The 22,249-nt window shown below is 40.4% G+C and overlaps 1 long non-coding RNA gene across 1 annotated transcript; it reads left to right on the top strand.

Moving 5' to 3' along the window:
• Window positions 1–7,281: 7,281 nt before the first annotated feature.
• LOC128539316 (uncharacterized) lies at window positions 7,282–8,963 on the top strand. Its single transcript, XR_008364565.1, has 5 exons — window positions 7,282–7,418; window positions 7,594–7,650; window positions 7,774–7,845; window positions 8,228–8,317; window positions 8,473–8,963. It is a non-coding gene; the product is annotated as an uncharacterized LOC128539316 (long non-coding RNA).
• The last annotated feature ends 13,286 nt before the right edge of the window (window positions 8,964–22,249 follow it).

The following is a 22,249-nucleotide window of genomic DNA, read 5'->3' as shown; positions in this document are numbered from 1 at the left end:
AGTGCTGCAGTGAAAGACAAGATAAAAACAGACTAGAGATGTTGTATTTTCATAAATGTTACATCCAGCTCCTGTTAAATTGCAGTTAAATTCCTGAGAGCCCCTTTTATTTAAAATGCCAACACTCAGTAATCTGTTTCATTTGGATAAATTACAAAAAAAAAAAATATATATATATATTAATCCAAATATTTTTGATTGTCTTAGTTGAAACATCCTTTGATGTTTAATATATTTTAATATATACTTAGCAAAAAAAGAAACGTCCCTTTTTCAGGACTGTGTATTTCAACAATATTGTTGTAAAAATCCAAATAACTTTACAGATCTTCATTGTAAAGGGTTTAAACAACGTTTTCCATTGATGTTCGATTAACCATAATCAATTAATTAACATGCACCTGTGGAATGGTCGTTAAGACCTTAACAGCTTACAGAAAGTAGGCATTTAAGGTGACAGTTCTAAAAACGCAGGACACTAAAGAGACTTGTCTACCGACTGTGAAAAACACCCAAATAAAGATGCCCAGGGTCCCTGCTCATCTGCGTGAACGTGCATTAGGCATGCTGCAGGGAGGCATGAGGACTGCTGATGTGGCTAGGGCAATAAATTGCCATGTCCGCACTGTGAGACGCCTAGGACGGCACCACAGGGAGAAAGGAAGGACAGCTGATCATCCTCGCAGTGCAAGACCACGTATAACAACACCTGCACAGGATCGGTACATCCGAATGTCACACCTGCGTGTGTGAGTATATATACACTCTACTACTAATAATACTAATAATACCTAATTATTAGGAACACCTGTTCAATTTCTCATTAATGCAATTATCTAATCAACGAATCACATGGCAGTGTTCCTAATAATCCTTTAGGTGAGTGTATTCACCCAATAAACATTGCCATTTAATGCAGGTCATACAGTGATTGGAGTACTGAAGACTGATTACCAAAATTTCCATTTAATTTTTGAGAATTAGGCCTAGATGATCTCATCTTTCTGTGAAAAATATAAGTGTGTGGAAGTTGAAATGTGGTATTTAAAATCAATAATTATTTATAATTATTGTATTTATAATAGTCTTAGTTATGTTGTGCAACAGACGAGAGAACTGTTGATGAGTAATGTATTGCTAAATTTGTGCTTTCCGTTTTTATGCTTCCTGTGTATGTGTCGGAGATTAAATTGCTTAACTTGCAGTGTGTGATCTGTAGAGTGTGTTCATTATGATGAGACTCGGTGCAGCAGTTGGTCAGTGTGTGTTTAGCTCTAATTCTCACTCTGGATTAATGTGTGTGTTTGGGTCCTCAGTAAGAATGCAGGTGTGTTTTCTTCTCCTCCTCATACAGCTTCATGTTACTGAAGGTGAGTCTCTCTCTTTCTCTCTCTCTCTCTCTCTGTCTCTCTCTCTCTCATATTTAGTAATATATCAATAAATACTATATGTCACAATTTGCCATTAAATAAAAACATAAACTCATAAAAAGTGCGTAGTAGATTCTGCAACCATCTGGGAGTTATTTTAGTTTACCATCAAATCAAATATAAAAATACCCGCAGGAAATTTAACATCATGGAATTTTTATCAAACCTGTCTAACACTTATTAATTAAAAACTTTGTACCAGAGCTTTATTAATCCCCGTCTATGTCCGGGTTCATGTAGAACGCTGAGTCTCCTTCATCATGATTGGTGTTCTGGTTGTTCCTGCCTCGTTCCCCTACAGTTTCCTCTTGCTCTCTCATTGGCTGTTACTCATGGAGGTTCTTACAGCGTCATACATCTGCTTATACTACGTACAAGATTTAGAGCCAATTATTTTAAAGATGCTTGAAACACTGGGGTGTGTACACTGTTCACAGAATATGAGGATGATGTCATTAAACATCATCATGTGGTGTCTTTACACCGTCACTTTGTAGCGCTACATAGTCACTTTGTAGCGCTACATAGACATTTACACCGTCACTAACTAAGCGTTACATAGTGGTGGCCCGTACGTACGGGGAATCGGTAATTTTGGGTATTTTCCGGTTTTGTGTGTCGTGGCTGAACAAAATGGACGCTAATAATGCTAATACTAGTGGTAGCCAAGCCGACTTTGCTGTTGGTAGTTATGTGCTGGATAATGTGGATGAGGCATTTTTAACACGCCATAACCCTACAGTTGAAATAGCTTCATTGATTAGTTCTCTATATATATCTGATAGACCTGATGATGACAATGATGATAATGTTACTCATGTTACTGATATTGAGGTGGTGCACACACTACAAAATGAACTAAATCAATGCAAGGTGGATATGGTGGCGCTTACAGATAAAGTGAGCTCAGTAGAGCGTGATTTTAGACAGTCCCTAGACAGCAGTGTCAACCGGGAAATCAGTCTTCGTGACGCAGTGGACGCGAGCTTGGAAGGGCTGAAGCGCTACTGCCAGGAGGCTCTCGAGAAAATAGAGAGAGCCATCGTTGACTGTTTTCTACGACGTGACGTCATCTGGGAAAACCAGATGAAGAGACTGTGTCTCACTAGTACGCCCACCAGCCACAGGTTACAGACCTGCACCCCTGCACAACAATCTCAGGAGCAACATTTGCCCAGCACTTTAATCACTACAGCTACGGCCAAGGTAAAGCATCCTAGCAGGCCTGATATCTACAACATTCCTCCTTTTGTTCAAGTACTGTACACTCTTCTGCTCAGCCCACCTCCTCAGTCTCACCCTCTTCTGCTTCTCTTTATGCTCGACCACCCATCTGCGTGGAGTTTCCTGCCTTTGGCAACGTGTCAGAGACAGCTGATGTGTTTAACTTCATTGAGCAAGCTGAGAATTATCTGGAGATCAGACCCCTGACCAGCCCAGAGCTGCTAGGAACCCTCGGCTCGGTTCTACGAGGACCTGCTCTGAGTTGGTGGAAGGCGGAGAAAGGCAAGGTGAAGGATTGGAAGTCTTTTAAACAGGCATTCATGGTGGCGTTTTTACCTGAGGACTACCTTACAGAAGTTGAAGTCAACTTAAGGTCTCGGGTACAGCAGCCGGGAGAACGCCTGAGGGACTTTGCCTATGACTACCGCGCCCTCTGTCTAAAGTGGAAGCCGGATATCTCAGAGGAAGAACTAGTGGGAACGGTGAACACTGTGGAACAGCTGGTGAAGAGAGGTTCCAGGGTAGAGAAAGACTGCGAGGACTGTTTAAATTTAGGTCCAGATACCATTTCCCAAGAGCCCCCATCACCAAAAAGTGATGACGAACCATGTCTAGCCATCACGAACACTAAAGCTTCCGCCGACCTACCCAGCGACCTGAGTGAGATGATCCAAGCCCAACAGGAGGACCCTACTATCTTAAAGCTGCTTTCTACGGACTATCCAAGAAGCACACTAGATCCGAGGGTCTCCTTTGAGTATCATCAAGGGGCATTATATCGCCGGGTACCAGTGAAACGCGGAGAGAAGTTCCAACTGGTGGTTCCCCAGGTATTAATTAAAACCTTTCTTCATTTTTACCACGACAATCCCAGGGGAGGACAGCAGGGGCAACTAAAAACTCTGCTGAGGTTGCTAGATGTGGCATGGTGGCGGACGGTGAGAAAGGACCTCTGGCACTACATGAGAACTTGCAGCGTTTGTCAGCGACACAGAACAGACAACCCTAAGCCTAGCCGACCACTAGCAAGGCTCACCAATACCCCGTCAACACCCATTCTTACAAACTACTCATCACTGGACAGACACAGATTCAGCACGGAGGAAGTGAAACACAGAGTACAACATCCGAAAGCCCAACAAGCCAGATATCAGAATACCCGGAGGAAAGAAGCGCACTTTCACCCGGGAGAACTGGTTGAGCTTAGAACTCACTCACTCTCCTCCCCAGCAAAGAGATTTTCTGCACAGCTAGCGCCCAAGTGGGAGGGACCAGCAGAATTAAAGAAAAGAAAACGACCAATTAACTACACAGGGTCTTGGGGCAATCCACAAAAAAATAATTTATTAAATGTGGTGAATCTGAAGCGCTTTTACGGACATTCTCCTCAGACGCCAGACGCTTGGGGGGGGGGTCTATGTAGCGCAGCCACATAAAGGGGCATTTTTAACTGCAGGGAAAGGGTTACGGAGCTAATGCGGCTCACCTGCTCAATGAAATAGACCCTATATGGTTTTACTTGTCCCCATAGACAGTGTTGGTCACAGGGTAAGCTCTCGCGAGCATGCGCGATCGCAACGCGAGGGAACCCGGAAGCGGCGTCGGGTCACGTGTGCCGGTATAAAGCCGGAACCGGCAAGCGGCCCGACACGGAGAGATGAAGACAGCGTGCTGCAGATGGAATAGAGAGAGAGCGATTGGTTGTTGTTTACCGTGGATTACTTTCCTTGGACTCACATCAATACCCATCTCATTCCGTTTTCTCGTGCTCCCGGATTTACCATCATATACCGGTGAGACCGAGCCATCTCTCCCGTACACCATTTCACACACAACAATATCATTGACTCTGGACTATCACACACACACACACACACACACACACACACGCATACACTCCACACCTTTGTTTATATTTGTATATATTTTGTATATATTGGTTTTTGGTGCACCTGGTTTATTTATTTATTGGTTTGTTTTGTACAATACACTTTGGTCTGGTTGGGTAATTGTTTTGTGTCGCGTCCTATATTGTCCCGCCTTGGTTGCGCAATACCGGAAGTGCAGTTTACAAGCCCATATTTTGATTCTCGACCCCGTAGCATAGTAACTAGTGGTTTAAATAAATCCAAGCGTTACAACTTCCTCCAGCAGCAGTTGGCCTCTTTGGTTGCGTGTCACTAAAGCAGAAGTGTGTTTATCTGTTCAGAGTAAAATACATGCAGAGTTTCAGTCCTGCAGAGGAACACAAGATAAAAACAGCCGGGCCATTTTGCAGCTAAAGAGATTTTGATATTAGTGAGTTGTGGAGTTACAGGATGTGTATAGTTGTGTGGAGTTGCTGTACAGTAGATGGTGAACTGCTCATTAACAGATAATTACCTGGTGTGTTCCTACAGGCTGCAGACTGGAAGGAGCTGGAGAGACAAAACCCATCACTGCATACACAGGAGGCTCAGTACTGCTGTCCTGCTCCTGCACTGACCTCCACACCACACCTGGGACATTCACATGGGAGAAACACACAAACGAATGGGTAGCGATATCCGTACAGAGTGATCCATACAAAGACAGATTTCAGCTGGTTAATAATCACTCTTCAGGAAATTACTCTCTGCTCATATCACACCTGACTGTAGAGGATGTAGGAGTTTACAAGTGTATCATTAATGGGGATGAAAAATATTTCACACTCACAGTTGAAGGTAAATGACACATTTTTATGTTACTATAGTGATAATATTGTGATATATTAATCTGGATGTAGTACAGACATTGAACATTTTAGCTTTTTTTGAGTCACGTTCTTTTTATCCTCATCCCTTTACACTTTTAGCTCCAAATTACATTTTTAATAATTCAGGTTTAAACAATAGTCTATAGAGACTATAGAATCTAACGTACGTCTTTTCAATGTGTATTGCAAACATTCTCTCGGAATGTGAAGGAGATGCGCGACATAAAGTGCCTCTATAGATCTACTATATTCGGCCCGCGGGGTGTAGACATTTAGGAAGTGTTGAGTGAGACACTCTGGTATAGGGACAAAGAGTGTGTGAAAAAAGAAAAGTTATACTGAAACTAAAAGAAAAAACATGCTTAAGAAAGTATGTTTACCCTTTAAGATCTGCCCTAGAAGTGCTCCGTCAGGGTATCTTAGTGTATTTACAAGCAATCCTTACACCCTCACCTTCACAAATATAAATGTTAAAATGTAATTGTTTAAATGTGCAATAAAGAAGATAAAAATGAATTAAAGTTTTTATTTTTTCTACATATTTTTCTAAATAATATTAAAAAAACTGAACAAACAGCAAACGATGAAGCGATGAAATAAAAAAGTCCATGTAAAGATATTCTTATAAAAAATGTTCATTATTAAGAGTAAACTAAGAGGAGAGCACACATATACACAACACATGAACAATCAGGAGCAGTGAGTGTTATTGCCGGAGCGCTCGTGCCATTTACTTTTTTTGTTAGGAAGCTGGGGTCAGAGTGCAGAGTCAGCCAGGATACAGCCTTGGGTTAAGGGCCTTGCTCAAGGGCTCAACAGTGGGAACTTAATATTGCTGGGGCTCGAATCCCCCCACCCCCTTCCCAAATTTTTCAATCAGCAACCCTAACTTTAACCTAACTGATTGAGTAACTTGCACACACAACCCAGATTTCAAAAGTATGCACACGTCAAATCTATAGATCATGTGTGAAGGGACGCGCAATGCATTTAGTGTTTTGATTAGAAGCGCATGGTGACATCACACCAAGCATGGTAGTAAATTCACATAAGAGCACCATAACCCAGATCTCTATGGCGTGCACCATGATGATGTCTATGAACATGTATAATCTATAGATCATGTGTGAAGGGAAGAGCAATTATTTATAGTGTTTTACAGTTTGCAAAGGTGAGTTACAGGGAGAAACTCGTATCACAGGAACAAGTGAGTTTTTTTATGTGTATTTTTTGTTTGTTTTGTGTTTATGTTTTTTAGTTAGGGTTTTATTGCCATTTAATTGTAAATATGCAAATGGGATTGCCAACTCTCCCACTGGTCAAAGAAAAGAGAAAAGGTGTGTTCAAAAGAAAAAAGAAAGTACTCACAGGTTAAAGTATTAAGAAAAAGGTGCTCTGAACAGTGCACAATCAGTCCCGTAGTCTAGCGCTGCACAGTCTCCCTCCTAAGCAACACTTCCATACACAAAAAATAATAAACTTGATGGGCCTTTAACAGCCCTAAACTGCCACATATAAAATATTTATAAAATGTAGAGCATATTACAAGAAGCACGTACAACAGTGACATACTGTTTTAAAGAGTTACTTGTAAATAACTTTAACTTTTAACATTACTCTAGATACGTTTTACAGATTTGTATAAAGAATTTAGTGAACGATACGATTGAATGATTACTGCTCATCAGATAAGGACTTAAATACCCACTGTGTTCCTACAGGCTGCAGACTGAAAGCATCTGAAGGGATAAAAGACATCACTGCATACACAGGAGACTCAGTACTGCTGCCCTGCTCCTGCACTGACCTCCACAGAACACCTGGGACATTCACATGGAAGAAATACATAAGAAATAAATGGATAGAGATATCTCCTGATCAGTACAAAGACAGATTTCAGCTGGTTAATGATCACTCTTCAGGAAATCTCTCTCTGCTCATATCACACCTGACTGTAGAGGATAAAGGAGATTACACGTGTAGAGTTAAAGGTGGTGATTACAGAGATTTCAGACTTACTGTTAAAGGTAAATGACTACTTCGGTGATAATCTCATGACAAATTATTCTGATGTTGTAACAGCAATGCAAAATGTTGGTCTATAGTGAAATAATGGTGATAATGTTTTTCTGAGTTTGTTTTCTGACCTGTAAATCTGAACTAAATTTCCACATTTATGTAACACAATTTATTTCTTTGCAGAGGCCACAAAAAGACCTTTACCACCGCCACGAGAGATCAAAACAATTTCTAAACAAGGTACTACACACTACTGTAACACACAATCAGGATAGTTAGTGCAGGTTAATGCATCAGTCTGGAGCCAAACTCAAACACAACACTCACACACTACATTTATCTTTGTTTTCTATATTTTTGTAGAAACCACAACTACAAAACCAACTTTGGTGGGCGATGATAAAACACATCCACACTCTGAAACATTTGGAAGAGGTAATGATATTCACTGCATAAACTTTATTAACAGTTTTAGTGATTCAAGTTTGATGTGAATATTTACTAGGAAATACCGTAAAAAAAAAATATCATAAAAAAACAAAGTACTCTTTCAGAATTATATGTACGATCCGTTTATGATCAAGACTTTTAGACAGTAAAAGTTCATACATAAAATTCACAAAAAGTAGATTTATTTTTAAATATCCACATTAAATATTAAAATAATTAATTTTACATAACACAATCGCTATTTTACATTTTCAGAAACCTTCAAATTTGATGCATTTCTCTGCTGTATAAATTGTTTTCTTACAAGAAGTAAGCATTAAAAAGCATTTAAGTTTCTATCTAATACTGATATTAATAACACCTCTAGAGTCTCTCCCCTTCGTCCCCTTCGCTGTGGTAACTGCAATCTTTCTGCACATCATTGTAGCTGTGGTCTATTGCAGCACCAGAAAGAAAGGTACACACACTTTTAAACGTTCAAGCTCTTCTAATTGTACTATACAGGTTACCAACCCTCTTAAATGAAATAAAAAAATAAACAAATGAATGAACACAAATAGTTATGTGTAGTTTCTGAACCAACATCACACAGGTGTGTATTTCCCTCTCCAGGTCCTGATAGAGTTTATTACAGCAGAAATAATGGAGATGAAACGGTGAGTTTGCAGTAGAGAAGAACATCAACAGAACATATGAATGTTTAACTGCAGCAACAATCCTACACACCTGATGATTCGGCATCGATCAGCATTTCTTCTTTTAATATGGATTAAAACATTAGCACAATTTGTGAATAGATTGATTTTCAGCCCTGAGTTTTCGCTCGTCTTCGTCCTTTAGTGGAATAATATACTGTAGCTTTTTTTTAACCATTCAATTATTCAGAGTCTGGATTAGACAGGTGTTTTCATTTATTTTTACAAAATCCTGTAACACTCTCAATCCTGTATTCAAAATTAGACCTGGTATATTTTGAGTAAGAATATTTTATTTTCTTTGTTTTAAAATGGCAAAAAAAAAAAAAAAAACAGCTTATGTTACTGAGAAATAAATAAGTGTAAACTCTTCTGTCTAAAGACTATTCTTTATGATCCTTTCATAAATGTTACATAAGCATCTCCTTATTGTATCAACTATTATACATAACTGCTAAATTAAAACATGTTTTACAAATGTTTATTGTTTGGCTGAGAAACATTTAATGTCTTTCTCATGTCCTTCCTTTGATGTCCTCTTTAGGCCTATGAAATGATGTCTGTTGTTGATGTTACTTCTCTTTCAGGCTCCACCCCTTTGTTTCTGGCCCCGCCTTCTGTTATACAGGATATGCCTTACGCTATATATAATAAATTACAATAAAAGACACACAGTTTTTGCATTTTCATTCTGCTTAATCACACACTACATTTAATGCCTCACCTCTGTATTTTGTATCATTTTATTCTTTAGGAAATGGAAAGTGTTTGGGTTTGTGTGTGTTGATCTGCAGTGTTTTAATTTGCCCTTACCTTTATTAGGGTTACACTCTTCTACAGGGCTAAAAAAAGTGCTGTTACATGGCACTTCCGGGGTAAATATGCCATGTTTAAAATAAGTAATAGTTGTATCAGTAGTATATTTTATATTTTAATTCTTTCTAGAATTTAATTGATATTAAATCTTCAATACATTAACTTTGTGTTGTACATAAGAGACATTCTCAGTTCTGTTAGTGATGAAGTGATAAGTTTAGCTCTTTCTGTTTTTTTTACTTCCTGTAAATGTGTAAATAAAATGTGCTACTCTTGTAGTGTGTGATCTGTAGCGTGTGTTCATTATGATGAGACTCGGTGCAGCAGTTGGTCAGTGTGTGTTTAGCTCTAATTCTCTTTTTGGGTTAATGTGTGTGTTTGGGTCCTCTGTAAGAATGCAGGTGTGTTCCATTTCAAAGGCTACACTCAACACTGCATGAAAACGCTATGGCAAACATCTTGTCATGTTGCCGGTTGTGAAGCATGTGTGTATCAAACACGCCAAATTTTGGCTTATATAACCTCGGTCAGGTGATGTCATCTGATGAGACGCACCTCCAGGTTATAAATCGGAGTGAACCAGAAGCATTCCTCAAATTCTTAGTCTTCACTGACCTAGTTGTGATTGTGTGTCTGTGTTTAAACCAGCAAAATAAGAAGTGTTTAACTCACCGATATGGCAAAGTTTTAAACGAGATGTCCCTCCATGTGTGGGAATCGGAGGGCGATCTTTACACTTTACTGCTTTGATTAAAGTGCTTGCGCTTAAAACTGTATCTGGCAGAGCTGTGAGAGACAGAATTAAAACTCCTATCTCTCACTTCCTTGTTGGATCGGGAAATCCCTCTGTCCGCTCTCAGGTGCTTCTTGTGAATGGGCACGGATTAACATCCTCTCTTGCTTCCGCGGAGATGGAAATAGCTCCCAGGCACTTGGGGGGAAAAAAAAGCATTAGACAGCAGTTACTGGAGCCTCAACGACGCTCTCCCCCCCCTCTTAGCTATCTCCATATGAGTTAACCCTTTCATGGAGTAAGCTGTATTATCCCGTGTTTTCCTGCCATCGACTTATTTATTTGTTCAAATATAGTTGATGTGGAAGCGCTATATGATGATGCCCAGATAGAAAAGACGCTTTCAGGCTATCTCTCTCCTGGGACATCACCCTTCCTGAAAAGCTAATACTTTCTTTCAAGCTGTGTAAACTTTCATCTTCCCTGGAGGTAAAAAACTTTTCAGGCAGCAGGTCAGGTTGGTTAGTCATTGCACACCATGGCGGTGTTCCAGGGATACCACGCTGACAGGCTGAGAGACTTGAGCACTGGCAGGGCTCTTCAAAAAAAAATAATAAATAAGGCGTATTGGAATTACACCGGGCCACAGACCTGTCTTTACATGCAACAAAGCAGACGGCGCATGCTTTCGGCCGTTTTATGGCTGTGATGTTTTTTTTGCGGGGAGGCACTTGTGGCTGAATCTCAGGCGCATCAAGGATAAGGATCGTAAATTGTTATATGAACAAGCCTTTGGGAAATTCCTTCGCCGCCGTACTCAAGAGTTGGGACTGTCGGCCACCCAGTCTCGACCGGGACTGACTCTTGCAAGCCGTGAAACACAAGGAGAGTGTTTTTGGGCCGGCCACCCCCTCGTAAAGATTGGGGTGCGACGCGCCTCACAATCCACCTCAAAAGAGGTCAGACTGGCATATTGTCTTCTTTACAAAGAAGCCCTGAGGTTCATGTGCCCAGGACCATGTGGGTGGCCCGCAATGGGAAGAGGCACGCAGAATTCCTTACAAGAATGAAGTGTTTTCCCTGACACCCCCAGGAGGTCGGTGTTTTTGCTCCACCACCACTGGTGTCTCGGGCAACTCCAGTCTCCAATAAAGTGTTAGTTCTTAGTTTTTTTTTTTCTGCCATGTTTCAGGATGCCGAACATCTAACATCCCCCCTCCCCCCGTTTAACCAAGCCACCAAACTTTTGCCCTTTTCTGAGAAACGGGCAGCATGGAAGCTACTGCCAAGTATATCTCTTTGGGTACTTAGCACTGTAGAAAAAAAACTACAGGATTCAATTGAATTGAATTCAATTTTATTTATATAGCGCTTTTAACAATGGTCATTGCCTCAAAGCAGCTTCACAAAAAAATAAAGAATTGTTTTTTTTTTAGAAAAGAAAAGAGCAGAAAAGAAAATATTTGGAAGTGTGTATGTGTGTGAAAAATGTGTCTAGATAATAGTGAGATGAATGAATGAAATGTCTCTGATGAGCAAGCCAAGGGTGACGGCGACTGTGGCAAGGAAAAACTCCCTGAGATAGTAATAGGGAGAAACCTTGAGAGGAACCAGACTCAAGAGGGAACCCATCCTCATCTGGGTGATAACAGATAGAAATGACATCATGTGTGTTGCGCAGGTGAAAGTTCAATATAACAGAAGTTGTGTGGATTAACATGAAGTCCAGTTCAGCACAGGGAGTCAGTAGGTGCAGAGGGCAGATAGGGTCTGGATCACTTGAAGCACAGGAGCAGGATGTGTAGCTCCAGCCATCATAAAGCAGAATCCAGCTGGAGCTGGTCCTTCTCTGGATGCCTTAGAAACCTCGCAGGATTGGCCTTTGTCCACTAAAGCTGGCACAGCTGGTACATCTCCAGATGCCTCGGGATGGGTAGAAAAATACAGAAAAGATGGAGAAAATTAGCGTAGTTGCCATTCAGGATAGGTGTACTGGAGTATGAGGTTATGGGATGAGTTACGCGTATGCCAGATTAAAAAGATGCGTCTTGAGTCTACTTTTGAGTTGGGAAACCGTGTCTGCTCCCAGTGTCTGCTCTGATTCAGTTCTCACATCACCCTCCGCATTTCAATGGTGTGGTCTCCACTTCAATGAAACCGGAAAGTGCGCATCTGCTGACAGAAGTTGTTGGGGAAAATGGGCCATGGAACATGGAACGACTGGCTGGCCCAGTCTCAGTAGCTAGCGCTTCGACATCAGCATGTCATCCTAGCTCATCTTTATCTCTAGGATTGAGACCCAAAAGTCGAATCCATTCTCAACACCATCGAGGAAATAAAGCTAGACCAGAAAGTGACCATCACTTTCAGAGATCTTAGCTCTTATGGCAGCTGTATCCACGGTGACACCTTTGGGCCTTCTGCACATGAGAGCATTTCAGTTGCGGCTAAGACAGAGGATTTTACTCTAGGGCCAATCCCCAAAAAGGGTTACGCGCCACGTGCTTCGTACCCTTCCTATGTGGTTTAGAGCCTGGTTTCTGACTCTGAGTCCCACTCTAAGTTCGTCTTGTTGTCGCAGATGCTAACGACAGACGTTTCCCTCACGGGCTGGGGTGTAGTCTTAGATGACCGTCCAGCCCAAGGGAACTGAAGAGGCCTTCTTCTCGTGCAGCACATCAATGGCCTTGAAATGATGGCTCTATTTATGGCCCTAAAGCACTTCCTCCAGCAGTTAGAGGCTACCATGTCCTAGTGCGGCTGGACAACACTACGGCTCATATTTTAATCGCAAGGGCAGACTGTGCTTGCGCCACTAAATAGCTAGCACACCAGGTTCCTCTCCCTCAGGGTGATTTCTGACACACAGGGAATAAAAACCCCACCCCGAAGTAGTCAGTCAATCTGGGAGAGATTTAATGTAGCAGAGGTGGACCTCTTTGCCTTGCAAGATCAGCAAATGTCCCCTTTGCTACTCTCTGACTCTTCCAGCTCCCCCTGGGTCTGGACACCTTGGCCCGTATGTGGCCATGGTTAAGCCTTTATGCGTTTTTCCTAATAGCTCTGCTCCCGGGAGTCTTGGCGAGGGTCCATCAACAGCGTTTGCGCCTCTTAGTGATAGCGCCCTGTTGGCCGAGTCTCAGGCGCAGGGGATGATATTTCATCCCTGGCCCGAGCTTTGGAACCTTCACGTTTGGTCCCTGAATAGGACCAATTAAGTCAAGCTGGTCTTCCAGCCAGCGTAATTAAGACTATTCTAAGTGCTAGGGCTCCCTTCCCTAGAAGAGCTTATGGCCTCAAAAGAAATGTATTTGAAAATTAGTGCCCCCTTTGTGGGTTTTATCTATAGTGCTTAAAGGTCTGATTTACACCCCCTTTGAACCACTAGAGTCAGCGCCTCAGGTTTCTGACCCTTAAGATGGTTTTTCTAATAGCCGTTACCTCTCTAAGAGGATTGAAGATCTGTCAGTCTCCCCATCCTGCCTAGACTTTGCCCCTGGGCAAGTCAGGGCCATTTTGCATACTCACTGAACTATCTTTTGAAAGTTCCATTCATCAACATGCACCCTATTGTTTTTGAAGCCTTCTGTCCTCCGCCTTTTACAGCTTCGGAGCAGGAGAGACTTCACTTACTATGTCCAGTTTGTCTACTTCAGATTTACGTCCACCGCATCAGCCAGTGGTGTAAAGCAGAGCAGCTTTTACATGTTTTGGGGCCGCAACCGGGGGGCGGCCGCAACTACACTGGGTAAGAGATGCTATTGCCCTCTCCTATGAGGCGTGCTCATTTAACCAGGGGGATCCCCTCATCTATTGCATTAGGAAGAGGTATTGCTGTGCAGCAAGTGTGTGACGCGAAGGGTTGGTCCTCTCCGCACACATTTCTTACATTTATAGTCTGGATGTTTATGCTACTCCGGGCCCACGAGTCCTCAAGTTAGCTAACCAGGCATAGTTTTGAGACCTTCTCGGCCTTGTGCACACACGCTACACAACCTTGGGGTCAAGACACTTGCAGTGCGGCGGCGCTGGTACTCTCGTTCCCATAGCGTTTTCACGCAGCATCGAGTGTAGCCTTTAAAAGGGAATGTCTCGGGTTACTTTGCTGTAACCCTGTCCCCTGAAAAGGCGGGAACGAGATGCTGCGTCCCAATGCTGCACTGCCTACGTGACCGCACAGATTAATCTGAGGAATGTACCCGCAGGTGCGTCTCATCAGATGACGTCACCCGACCGAGGTTATATAAGCCAAAATTTGTGTCACTAAAAGTCAAATGTGTTACTAAAAGTGTAAGTGCTGCACTGAAAGACAAGATAAAAACAGACTAGAGATGTTGTATTTTCATAAATGTTACATCCAGCTCCTGTTAAATTGCAGTTAAATTCCTGAGAGCCCCTTTTATTTAAAATGGCAACACTCAGTAATCTGTTTGGGTATAATCTAATCTAATTTGGGTAAATATTTTTGTTTGTCTTAGTTGAAACATCCTTTGATGTTTAATATATTTTAATATATACTCAGCAAAAAAAGAAACGTCCCTTTTTCAGGACTGTGTATTTTAACAATATTTAACCTTAACAGCTTACAGAAAGTAGGCATTTAAGGCCACAGTTCTAAAAACGCAGGACACTAAAGAGACTTGTCTACCGACTATGAAAAACACCCAAAGAAAGATGCCCAGGGTCCCTGCTCATCTGCGTGAACGTGCATTAGGCATGCTGCAGGGAGGCATGAGGACTGCTGATGTGGCTAGGGCAATAAATTGCCATGTCCGCACTGTGAGACGCCTAGGACGGCACTACAGGGAGACAGAAAGGACAGCTGATCATCCTCGCAGTGGAAGACCACGTGTAACAACACCTGCACAAGATCGGTAGATCCGAATATCACACCTGCATGTGTGAGTATATATACACTCACCTAAAGGATTATTAGGAACACCTGTTCAATTTCTCATTAATGCAATTTTCTAATCAACGAATCACATGGCAGTGTTCCTAATAATCCTTTAGGTGAGTGTATTCACCCAATAAACATTGCTATTTAATGCAGGTCATACAGTAGGTACATTGGAGTACTGAAGACTGAATACCAAAATTTCCATTTTTTTGAGAATTAGGCCTAGATGATCTCATCTTTTTGTGGAAAATATAAGGATGTGAAAGTTGAAATGTGGTAATATTATTTATAATTATTGTATTTATAATAGTCTCAGTTATGTTGTGCAACAGACTTGAGAGAACTGTTGATGAGTAATGTATTGCTAAATGTGTGCTTCCGGTTTTCATGCTTCCTGTAAATGTGTCGGAGATTAAATTGCTTAACTTGCAGTGTGTGATCTGTAGAGTGTGTTCATTATGATGAGACACGGTGCAGCAGTTGGTTAGTGTGTGTTTAGCTCTAATTCTCTCTTTGGATTAATGTGTGTGTGTTTGGGTCCTCAGTAAGAATGCAGGTGTGTTTTCTTTTCCTTCTCATACAGCTTCATGTCACTGAAGGTGAGTCATTCTCTCTCTCTCTCTCTCTCTCTCTCTCTCTCTCTCTCTCTCATATTTAGTAATATATCAATAAATACTATATGTCACAATTTGCCATTAAATAAAAACATAAACTCATAAAAAATGCGTAGTAGATTCTGAAATCATCTGGGAGTTATTTTAGTTTACCATCAAATCAAATATAAAAATACCCGCAGGAAATTTAACATCATGGAATTTTTATCAAACCTGTGTAACACTTATTAATTAAGAACTTTGTACCACCGTAGACGCTTGAGAGACTTTAGACTGCCCTCCAAGGTGCTCAGGAATTTCTACTCCTGCACCATAGAGAGCATCCTGACGGGAAACATCACGACCTGGTTCGGGAACAGCACCAGGCAGGACAGATGAGCTCTACAGAGGGTGGTGCGATCAGATGAGCGCATCATCCGCACCGAGCTCCCTGACCTGCACTCAAGCTACACCAAGCGGTGCTGGACCAAGGCCAGGAAGGTCGTGAAGGACCTCAGCCACCGCAACAATGGACTGTTTACTCTGTTGCGCTCTGGGAAGCGATTCCGCTCCCTGAGGGCCAACACAGAGAGACTGAGGAGGAACTTCTTCCCGCAGGCGATAAGGTCTCTCAACCACACCACTATGCAGAACTAACACAATATTTTCACAATTTTCACAATCAATCAATCAATCTTTATACATCCATGGACACTATGGACAACTCCACGCACATCTACACTACATGTTTACGTTTACATTCTGGACCATTGCACAAAGACACTTTAATAACCTTTGCACAAAGTCACTTTTTCTATGCATATTTGCACACCATTATATTTCTATTTGTACAGTATATTTCTATTTTCAGTTTCTATTTTTAGTTCTATTTTTCCTAGTTAGATTTTATTTATTTTATTTTTTTTATTTAAATTTTCTATCGTATTTCTTTTATTCATATTTATTACTATTATAAGCTTTAATTCTCTTTTTAAGGTCACTGGCGGTCGAGTAAGCATTTCACTACATTTCGTACTGTGTATGACTGTGTATGTGACAAATAAAATTTTAATTTGATTTGAATTTGATTTGAACTGATTGAGTAACTTGCACACACAACCCAGATTTCAAAAGTATGCACACGTCATATTTATAGATCATGTGTGAAGGGACGCGCAATGCATTTAGTGTTTTGATTAGAAGCGCATGGTGACATCACACCAAGCATGGTAGTAAACTCACATAAGAGCACCATAACCCAGATCTCTATGGGGTGCACCATGATGATGTCTATGAACATGTATAATCTATAGATCATGTGTGAAGGGAAGAGCAATCATTTTTAGTGTTTTACAGTTTGCAAAGGTGAGTTACAGGAAGAAACTCGTATCACAGGAACAAGTTTGAGTTTTTTTATGTGTATTTCATTTTTGTTTGTTTTGTATTAATGTTTTTTAGTTAGGGTTTTATTGCCATTTAATTGTAAATATGCAAATGGGATTGCCAACTCTCCCACTGGTCATAAAAAGAAGAAAAGAGAAAAGGTGTGTTCAAAAGAAAAAAGAAAATACTCACAGGTTAAAGTATTAAGAAAAAGGTGCTCTGAACAGTGCACAATCATTCCCGTAGTCTAGCGCTGCACAGTCTCCCTCCTAAGCAACACTTCCATACACAAAAAATAATAAACTTGATGGGCCTTTAACAGCCCTAAACTGCCACATATAATATATATATATAAAAACGTAGAGGATATTACAAGAAGCACGTACAACCGTGACATATTTTTTTAAAGAGTTACTTGTAAATAACTAACTTTTTATTGTTTTTTTTGGGAGGGGATTTTTTTTTTTCGATTTTCTTCCTAATTTAGTTGTGTCCAATTCCTCCCCGTCACTAGGGGGCACCCACATTAAGGCTACTACTACCACTCAGTCGGGAGGGCGAAGACTATCACGTGTTTCCTCCGAGCCGGGTGACGGCAGCCAACCACATCTTTTCGAACTGCTCGCTCACGCACCGTTAGGGGCGGAGTAACACACTCTGAGGAAAGTGCTAGCCGCTCCTTCCGCGTGCGTGAGCTCACAGACGCCCCTGATTGTCTGTAGAGCCGTGATTAATGTGGGAGCACAAAGTACCTCTCATCCCTCCCCCCTGAGAGAGCTCGGCCGATCAGCTCTCTCTAGGCCTCTGGCTGTGAGAGGTAACAGCATCACCCGGGAATCAAACCAGCGAGCACTTGATAGGGCGAGCACTTTACCACTGCGCCACACGGAGGTCAAATAACTAACTTTTAAAATTACTGTAGATACGTTTTATAGAAATGTATAAAGAATTTAGTGAATGATACAAATGAATGATTACTGCACCTCAGATACGGACTTAATTACCTGCTGTGTTCCTACAGAATGCAGACTGGAAGGAAACAGAGATGTAAAACTCATCACTGCATACACAGGAGACTCAGTACTGCTGCCCTGCTCCTGCACTGACCTCCACAGAACACCTGGGACATTCACATGGGAGAAAAACAAAAATGACAATAACTGGGTAGAGATATCTCCTGAGAGTGATCAGTACAAAGACAGATTTCAGCTGGTTAATGATCACTCTTCAGGAAATCTCTCTCTGCTCATATCACACCTGACTGTAGAGGATGGAGGAGATTACAGGTGTAGTGTTAAAGGTGGTGATTACAGATACGTCAGACTCACTGTTGAAGGTAAATGACTCATTTATGATAATCTCATGACAGATTAATCTGATGTTGTAGCCGCAATTCCACATCAGCAACTATGACTTTAAAGACATAACGTTCAGAGTAAAAGGTAAACTGATGTTTTGAAGCATGGCTAAAATGTCTAGCCAAGGACATGGCCTATTCTTAATAATTATATAGGCTACTTATGTAGAGTAAAATGCTACTGAGAATATTTATTCAATTTTGCTAACAAAAAAAATCAACAACGAATATAAAAATCAAATTCAAAAGGTTTCTGTTTCATCTTCTGACCCTCATCTATGTTTAGGTTTACAGATAATATTTTTTAAGTCACTTTTCACCCTAATTTATTTATTTATTGGTTAATCCTTGTAGAGGCCACAAGAAGACCTTCAACACCCAGACCAAAGACCAAACCCACTTCCACAGCAGGTACTACACACCACTGTAACACACAGTCAGGATAGTTAGTGCAGGTTAATGCATCAGCGCGGAGCCAAACTCAAACATAACACTCACACACTACATTTATCTGTTTCTTCTAGTTCTTGTAGAAACAACTGAAAACGGTAAGAATCAATTCACTGCATTGATATCATTAACAGGTTTGTAATTCATGTTTACTGTGAACATTTCCAGGTAAGGAAAGATCTTTCCATACAAACAATTCTGTTTAGAAAGTATTCAGCATAAAAATGTATTTTGGTAAATTTGTATCAAATTATTGCCAAGTGAGGAATTAAACACGGAGTTGTATGTTTTAATTAGGTTTAGATCATCTAGAACATCTGTCTTACAGCTGTCCCTGTGTAAACTTTTACTATAGAAAAAGCAGCATTAATGAATAAACTCATTCAATGACTCACACACACACACACACAGATTCACATCATCATCAGACCATCATCATCATCAGCTCTGGTGTTGTGGTTCTGCTGCTGCTGATGATACTTGGAGGAGTCACGTACTGGAAACACAGAGGTACACACACACACACACACACCCCTCCACACACACACACACACATATAGACGGAGTTTCTGCAGTCATACTCTGTCTGGTCTCATTCTGGACAAGGACCCCATGAGAGTGACGGACAAACAGGACAGAGGACACAGCAGAAGGAGCAGGTGAATACACATAAATGTGTGTGTGTGTGTGTGTGTGTGTGTGTGTGTGTGTTTGTCTGTGTGCAAGTATATGAATTCGTTCCATGCTTTCTTTGCTTTTTTGACAGAATGATTCTGATGTCCTGTACACATCTACGAATCTGAAAACTAAACACAACAAATCAGAAGAAAAGGTGTGTATCATTTTAAAATCATGTTTATGTAGCGTGTGTATGTTACATGTATGTGTATGTGTGTGTAATTGCAGGTCCTTGTTTATGTAATCTGTGTGTGTGTGTGTGGGTGTGTGTGATAACATGTTATTGATGTTCTCCTCATGCAGGATGATGTGACGTACTCGACTGTAGTCCACAGTAACACAGTGAGAGCAGCACACACTCCAGTGACATCAGGGGATACTGCAGTATACGCCAGCATCAAAACTAACACACACACCTAAGAACACACAAACACACATTTTTTGCATTTTAAAATTCCAAAGTGCCTAAAACATAACATTTTTCTGCTTATTTTAATTAAAAATTTTTTGTATGCGAACAACACACACTCTTGCCAATAAATAAAAGCAGTGGCTCAGGGAGCACAAGGAATAATTTTCCCGAAGCCTAAAGCAATTTAAATATACAGAGATATCCCAAAATAAACTATACACACTTGAAAAACATGAAAAATTTATTCCATTTTCCTGACGGTCACATAATATCATTACTGATGGTGTGATTACTGACCTCTTCAGAGGAAACGTAATACTACACACTGCTGCCATAATTCAAGTCCAGTTTTTTAAAAAGGGCACACATACTGTAAAGGACACTGTTGAAGTGTGTATACATTTTTGGGTCCCTCTGCATATTTAAACATTATAAGATCTCTTTGATATGATTCTTTTAGAAATGTATATATCTGTAAAATTATTAGAGGCTTTTTTATAAAATCACCTCATTATGTTTAGCTGTATCAGTGTTTTGTGCGCGCTTATTTCATGAATAAATAATGAATGCTGAAAAGTCTGTCTTTTTCTGCATTTTCTTACAGAACACAGAGTCCTACAGAAAAGCATGAGCACTGTTAGTGAGATGTGCACAAATTAAATTAAAGTCACTGTACCATGTGAAAATATTCTTTATTATTGTTGATCATTTACACCCACATATCATATGTGCTTTAAGGTAATTGTTTATTATGATTAGAATTTTATTAAAAATTTCATTTTATCATTATTGTTTGTAACAAACGCATGATCAGTTAAAGGTAAGTTAATAAAAAGTTAACATGTAACATATAAAACCTGTTAGAGTCACTATAGGAGCCAGACCTTAAATGTGAGCTGATGTAATGCTAAATGTGCGCTGCATGTACAGTATCTACTCTAGATATTAGCTAATTCAATAGGTGTACATAGCCTTATTATAGAAGAGCGGTTATAAAAATAAATAAATAAATTAATTAATTAATTAATAAAATAAATAACTGTCATGCTAATTTTAGACATGTTACAAAACACGGTAATAAAACTAAAGTTTAAGGTCCAAGATGAAACATACAGTGGATATTTAAATTAGTTTAATTAATTTCCTTCTTGCCAATATTGATTATTAACAAATCCATCACTTTTTTCTTTGATGAGACTTACAATGCAGTTAATTTAATGTTAAACATCTAACAGCTCTACAGCTTGATGGAGAGTTTCCGCTGTTAGATATCTGATTGTGACATCTGCATATTTGAGTCAGTTTCTTGACAGTTTTCAGGTGCATCACTAGAGTGGACTTGACAACCACACTACAAGATGTAATAATGAATGTAAGAACCCATGTGCAGGTCTTCAGAGGGGGTTCCTGTTGGGAGATAATGTGGGTTTATTAATGGAACGGAAAAGGAACACAAACAAACAATGCCAAATGCCAAACTCAAAGGCTCCCTCTTCACCTTAAGACATTGTTTTTCTTTTAAAATGAGCATTCATTCATCTTTTTACTTTCCACATTGAATTTCTGTTCTCTCTTTTATTTTGATTCTCTTTTGCGTTTTCGTATATCACCTTTGTTCTCTGTTCATTATGTTGTTTTTAGCCTTGGACTTGCACTTGCACTGTAGTGGACCTATCTGCACAACAACTTGGTACAGTTTTTAAGCTGTATGCCCTTCATGACACAACCCTAACATTTTATCCGGACTTGGGAATGGCACTGCCTCCAGTGGCTGGGATTTGGGCATTGGGAGGGAATCAAATCTGGGCCTTCTGCATGGCAGGCAAGACTTGTCTTTGCCCTATTTGCGCCATGCTCTCATACCTAGTTCTACTTAATGACCTCACGGTATGTGCTGGTTTCTGGGGACTTAAGTAGACATGTGGCAAGGTGTGGCGCATCTCTCATAATTGCCCCCACAGCAGCATCGTTAGATTATTTATGTTTAGGACCCGAACACATTGGGCATGGCTTAGGGCCTTTACAGGAGGCTTTACTGCATACATCATACACACTTGCACTTATGTACAGTATACAGGTAAAACTTAGTACACATTTGGATCCTTTTGAACTAAACAACTTTCACTATGCATGTCAAAGACTATTTTAGGTTGTTTCCAAAGCACAGGAAATCCTATAACCTTCTTCTAGGGGATTTATACAATCACCACTGAACTTGGACAATATAATCTCAAGACATTCAGGATACAAAGTTATGAATGGATTTTTAATATTTCAAGTGATTCAGTCATGGTGAGGCTTTAAACTTCTGGCAAAAAGTGTCTAATAACTTCCTTAGTTATATATAATTATATATACTCAGCAAAAAAAGA

This window comes from Clarias gariepinus, chromosome 2 (genome assembly GCF_024256425.1).
Source record: "Clarias gariepinus isolate MV-2021 ecotype Netherlands chromosome 2, CGAR_prim_01v2, whole genome shotgun sequence".
NCBI lineage: Eukaryota > Metazoa > Chordata > Actinopteri > Siluriformes > Clariidae > Clarias > Clarias gariepinus.
This window is presented reverse-complemented; position numbering and strand designations above follow the sequence as displayed.